The 6,473-nt window shown below is 38.2% G+C and overlaps 1 non-coding gene across 1 annotated transcript; it reads left to right on the top strand.

The window, feature by feature from the left end:
- Positions 1-3,474: 3,474 nt before the first annotated feature.
- Positions 3,475-3,578, top strand: LOC112725276 (small nucleolar RNA R71). The gene has a single exon (XR_003164395.1). It is a non-coding gene; the product is annotated as a small nucleolar RNA R71 (small nucleolar RNA).
- Positions 3,579-6,473: the final 2,895 nt, after the last annotated feature.

Below are 6,473 nucleotides of genomic sequence, written 5' to 3'. Positions count from 1 at the left end.
TGCTCTTGTTGAGGTCCATGATCTCTTGTTTGCTCCATCCTTTTCTTAGTGATGGGCTTATCCTCATCAATGAGAATGTCTCCTTCTATGTCAATTCTAGCCGAATTGCAGAGGTGGCAAATGAGGTGAGGAAAGACTAACCTTGCCAAAGTGGATGACTTGTCAGCCACCTTGTAGAGTTCTTGAGGTATAATCTCATGAACCTCTACTTCCTCCCAAATCATGATACTATGGATCATGATGGCCCGGTCTACAGTAACTTCAGGCCGGTTGCTAGTAGGAATGATTGAGCGCTGAATAAACTCCAACCATCCTCTAGCTACAGGCTTAAGGTCCAATCTTCTTAATTGAACCGGCTTGCCTCTTGAGTCAACCTTCCATTGAGCTCCTTCTACACATATGTCCATGAGGACTTGGTCCAACCTTTGATCAAAGTTGACCCTTCTAGTGTAGGGGCGTGCGTTTTCTTCCATCATTGGTAAGTTGAACGCCAGCCTTACATTTTTCGGACTGAAATCTAAGTATTTTCCCCGAACAATGGTAAGCCAATGCTTTGGGTTCGGGTTCACACTTTGATCATGGTTCCTAGTGATCCATGCGTTTGCATAGAACTCTTGAACCATTAAGCTCCCGACTTGTTGAATGGGGTTGGTGAGAACTTCCCAACCTCTTCTTCGGATCTCAAGTCGGATCTTCGGATACTCATTCTTTTTGAGCTTGAAAGGAACCTCAGGGATCACTTTCTTTTTTGCCACAACTTCATAGAAGTGGTCTTGATGGACCTTTGAGATGAATCTCTCCATCTCCCATGACTCAGAGGTGGAAGCAATTGCCTTCCCTTTCCTCTTTCTTGAGGATTCTCTGGCCTTAGGTGCCATTGATGGTTATGGAAAAACAAAAAGCTATGCTTTTACCACACCAAACTTAAAATGTTTGCTCGTCCCCGAGCAAAAGAAGAAAGAAAGAAGGAGAAGAGGAAGAAAATGGAGGAGAGGGAGAGAGGTGTGTATCCGGCCAAGGGGGAGAAGAAAGGGTTGTGTTGTGTGAAAATGAAGAAGGAATGAGGGGTTTATATAGGAGTGGGGGGAGGTTTAGGGTTCGGCCATTAGGGTTGGGTTTGGGAGGGAAAAGAATTTGAATTTTGGAGGTAGGTGGGGTTTATGGGGAAGAGAGGATGGATGTGAGTGGTGAAGAGGTGATGGGGAAGAGTGATTGAGGTGATTGGTGAAGGGTATTTGCGGAAGAGGGTTATGAAAAGGTGTGAAGAAGAGAGAAGAAAATGTGGGGATCCTGTGGGGTCCACAGATCCAGTGGTCAATGACTTAACATCCCTGCTCCAATTAGGCATGTAAAACGCCCTTAGCATGCATGTCTGGCGTTAAACGCCAGCTTGCTGCTTGTTTTGGTGTTAAACGCCCAAATGTAGCCTATTTCTGGCGTTAAACGCCACTTCCATGCTCTGTTCTGGTATTAAATGCCAGTCTGGTGCTTGTTTTTGGCGTTTAACGCCAGCTTGATGCTTCTTTCTGGCGTTAAACGCCAGTTTGATGCTTCTTACTAGCGTTTAAACGCCAGTAAGTTCTTCCTCCAGGGTGAGCTATTTTTAATACTGTTTTTCATTTTGTTTTTTATTTTTTAGTAGTTTTTGTGACTCCAAATGATCATCAACCTAATAAAACACGAAATAACAATAAAAATAAAATTAAATAACATTGGGTTGCCTCCCAACAAGCGCTTCTTTAATGTCAATAGCTTGACCAGTGAGCTCTCATGGAGCCTCACAGATAATCAGAGCAAAGTTAGAACCTCCCAACATCAAACTTAGAGTTTGAATGTGGGGGTTCAACACCAAACTTAGAGTTTGGTTGTGGCCTCCCAACACCAAACTTAGAGTTTGACTGTGGTGGCTTTTGTTGACTCTGCATTGAAAGAAGCTTTTCATGCTTCCTCTCCATGGTTTCAGAAGGAGATCCTTGAGTTTTAAACACAAGGTTGTCCTTATTCAGTTGAAGGACTAACTCTCCTCTGTCCACATCAATCATAGCTCTTGCTGTGGTTAGGAAGGGTCTTCCAAGGATGATGGATTCATTCTCATCCTTCCCAGTGTTTAGGATTATGAAATCAGCAGGGATGTAAAGGCCTTCAACCTTTACCAACACGTCCTCTACTTGTCTATAAGCCTGTTTTCTTGAGTTGTCTACCATCTTCAATGAGATTCTGGCAGCTTGCACCTCAAAGATCCCAAGTTTCTCCATTACAGAGAGTGGCATTAAGTTTATTCCTGACCCTAGGTCACACAGAGCCTTCTCAAAGGTCATGGTGCCTATGTTACAGGGAATTAGGAATTTACCAGGATCCTGTTTCTTTTGAGGTAATTTCTGCCTATCCAATGCATTCAGTTCATTGGTGAGCAAGGGAGGTTCATCTTCCCAAGTCTCATTACCAAATAGCTTGGCATTCAGCTTCATGATTGCACCAAGGTACTTAGCAACTTGCTCTTCAGTAATGTTTTCATTCTCTTCAGAGGATGAATACTCATCAGAGCTCATGAAGGGTAGAAGGAGGTTCCATGGAATCTCTATGGTCTCTAGATGAGCTTTAGATTCCTTTGGTTCCTCAAAGGGAAACTCCTTATTGGTCACTAAGCGTCCCAGGAGGTCTTCCTCACTAGGATTCACGTCCTCCTCCTCCTCTTTGGGTTCGGCCGCACCAAGCAAGGTAATGGCCTTGCAATTTCTTTTTGGATTTTCTTCTGTATTGCTTGGGAGAGTACTAGGAGGGGTTTCAATGACTCTTTTACTTAGCTGGCCCACTTGTGCCTCCAAATTTCTAATGGAGGATCTTATTTCATTCATGAAACTTAGAGTGGCCTTAGATAGATCAGAGACTATATTTGCTAAGCTAGATGGATTCTGCTCAGAATTCTCTATCTGTTGCTGAGTGGCTGATGGAAAAAGCTTGCTATTGCTAAACATGTTTCTTCCACCATTATTAAAGCCTTGTTGAGGCTTTTGTTGATCCTTCCATGAGAAATTTGGATGATTTCTCCATGAGGGATTATAGGTATTCCCATAGGGTTCCCCCATGTAATTCACCTCTGCTATTGCAGGATTCGCAGGATCATAAGCTTCTTCTTCAGAAGATGCCTCTTGAGTACTGTTGGATGCAGCTTGCAATCCATTCAGACTCTGAGAAATCATATTGACTTGCTGAGCCAATATTTTGTTCTGAGCCAATATGGCATTCAGAGCATCAATTTAAAGAACTCCCTTCCTTTGAGGCGTCTCATTACTTACAGGATTCCTCTCAGAAGTGTATATGAACTGGTTATTAGCAACCATGTCAATGAGTTCCTGAGCTTCTGCAAGCATTTTCTTTAGGTGAATGGATCCACCTGCAGAATGGTCCAATGACATCTTTGATAACTCAGACAGACCATCATAGAATATATCCAGGATGGTCCATTCTGAAAGTATGTCAGAAGGACACTTTTTGGTCAGTTACTTATATCTCTCCCAAGCTTCATAGAGGGATTCACCGTCCTTCTGTCTGAAGGTTTGAACATCCACTCTAAGCTTACTAAGCTTTTGAGGAGGAAAGAACTTGGCTAAGAAAGCCGTGATCAGCTTATCCCAAGAGTTCAGGCTATCTTTAGGTTGAGAGTCCAACCATAGTCTAGCTCTGTCTCTTACAGCAAACGGGAAAAGCATAAGCCTGTAGACCTCGGAGTCAACCCCATTGGTCTTAACAGTATCACAGATCTGCAAGAATTCAGTTAAGAACTGAAAAGGATATTCTGATGGAAGTCCATGAAACTTGCAGTTCTGTTGCATCAGAGAAACTAATTGAGGCTTTAGCTCAAAATTGTTTGCTCCAATGGCAGGGATTGAGATGCTTCTTCCATGTAAATTGGAATTTGGTGCAGTAAAGTCACCAAGCATCTTCCTTGCATTGTTATTATTTTTGGCCATGTCTCCTTCTTTTTTCAAAATTTTCAGTCATATTTTCTCCAGAGAGTTGTGCTTTAGCTTCCCTTAGCTTCCTCTTCAGAGTCCTTTCAGGTTCAGGATCAGCTTCAACAAGAATGTTCTTATCCTTGTTCCTGCTCATATGAAAAAGAAGAGAACAGAAAAGAAAATATAGAATCCTCTATGTCACAGTATAGAGATTTCTTTATGTGAGTAGAAGAGTAGAAGAGTAGAATGAAGAAAAGAGAAGATGAAAAATTCGAACACAGAGAGGGAGAGAGGGTTCGAATTTTAAATTAAAATAAAAAGAAAATATTTTTATTTTTATTTTAAATATTATTTAAAATTCAAAATTAAGAAGGAGAATAAAATTAAAATGAAATTTAAAACAATTAGTTAATGAAAAGAAATTTTGAAAAAGAGGTTAGTAATTTTCGAAAATTGGAGAGAGAAAGGTAGTTAGGTGGTTTTGAAAAAGATAAGAATTAAACAAGATAAGATTAATTGAAAAAGATTTGAAAATCGATTTTGAAAAGATAAGAGGTTATAAGAGATTTTGAAATTGATTTTGAAAAAGATGTGATTGAAACTTATTTTGAAAAAGATTTGAAAAAGAAGTTTAAAAAGATTTGATTTTGAAAATTAAAGTTGATTACTTCACTAACAAGAAACTAAAAAGATATGATTTAAAATTTAAAGATTGAACCTTTCTTACTAGGCAAGTAACAAACTTAAAATTTTTTTGAATCAATCACATTAATTGTTAGTAAAGATTTTGAAATTATGAAACAAAATAAGAAAAAGATTTTTGAAAATTAATTTGAAAGTTTCGAAAATCATAAAAGAAAAAAATGAAAAAGATTTGATTTTTTTGAAAAAGATTTGAAAAAGATAGAATTTTTAAATTGAAAATTTGATTTGACTCATAAGAAACAACTAGATTTTAAAAAATTTTTGAAAAAGTCAACTCAAATTTTCGAAAATTTATGAGAAAATAAGGGAAAGATATTTTTTTTTTGAATTTTTAATGAAGAAAGAGAAAAACATGAAAAAGACTCAATGCATGAAAGTTTTGGATCAAAACAAATTATGCATGCAAGAACACTATGAATGTCAAGATGAACACCAAGAACTTATTTTTGAAAATTTTCAAGAAAAGAAAAACATGCAAGACACCAAACTTAGAAATTTTTTATTTTTAGACATTAAGAATGCCAGAATGCATATGAGAAACAAGAAAAGACACAAAACATGAAAATGCAAAGATCAAACAAGACTTACCAAGAACAACTTGAAGATCATGAAGAATGCAATGCATAAATTTTCGAAAAATGCTAGAAAGAGATAAGCATGCAATTGATACCAAACTTATGACTTGACACTAGATTCAAGCAAGAAACATCAAATTATTTTTGGTTTTATAATTTTATTAAATTTTTTTTTCGAAAATTATTTTGGAAAGGAAAATAAGGATTGCAAAATTTTTAATAGGAATTCCAGGAATCTTGCAATGTTAGTCTAAAACTTCGGTCCAGGAATTAGACATGGCTCACCAGCCAGCCAAGCTTTAGCATACAAATCAGGCATACAACAGCTGATACTTCATTCAACTTGCTTCTGTGCTGATGAGTAGAAGCCTCGGTCCAAAAGAATTAGACATGGCTTTACAACCAGCCAGGCTTCAACATGTTTCATGAAACTCTAGAATTCCTTCTTAAAAATTCTGAATAACACTAGAATAATTTATTTTTTTTGAAAAATTTTTTGAAAATAGTTTTTTTTTTTTGAAAAATTTTCGAAAATAAAAAGAATAAAAACAAAAACTTAAAATTAAAATAAAATTACCTAATCTGAGCAACAAGATGAACCGTCAATTGTCCAAACTCGAACAATCCCCGGCAACGGCGCCAAAAACTTGGTGCACGAAATTGTGATCATCAACAATGGTGCCAAAGACTTGGTGCTCTCAAACGTGAATCACACTTTGTCACAACTTCGTACAACTAACCAGCAAGTGCACTGGGTCGTCCAAGTATGAAACCTTACGTGAGTAAGGGTCGATCCCACGGAGATTGTCAGCCTGAAGCAAGCTATGGTCACCTTGTAGATCTCAGTCAGGCGGATTCAAATGGTTTTAGAGATTTGATAATTAAAAGATAAATAAAACGTAAAATAAAGATAGAGATACTTATGTAATTCCTTGGTGAGAATTTCAGATAAGCGTATAGAGATGCTTTTGTTCCTCATAAACCTCTGCTTTCCTGCTGTCCTCATCCAATCCTTCATACTCCTTTCCATGGCAAGCTGTATGTTGGGCATCACCGTTGTCAATGGCTACATCCCGTCCTCTCAGTGAAAATGGTCCAATGCGCTGTCACTGCATGGCTAATCATCTGTCGGTTCTCGATCATACTGGAATAGGATTCAGTGATCCTTTTGCGTCTGTCACTACACTAAGCACTCGCAAGTTTGAAGCTCGTCACAGCCATCCCTTCCCAGATCCTT

The sequence above is a fragment of the Arachis hypogaea genome, chromosome 11 (assembly GCF_003086295.3).
Source record: "Arachis hypogaea cultivar Tifrunner chromosome 11, arahy.Tifrunner.gnm2.J5K5, whole genome shotgun sequence".
Classification (NCBI taxonomy): Eukaryota; Viridiplantae; Streptophyta; class Magnoliopsida; order Fabales; family Fabaceae; genus Arachis; species Arachis hypogaea.
The sequence above is the reverse complement of the archived record's forward strand: the minus strand, read 5'-3'. Positions and strand labels throughout refer to the sequence as shown.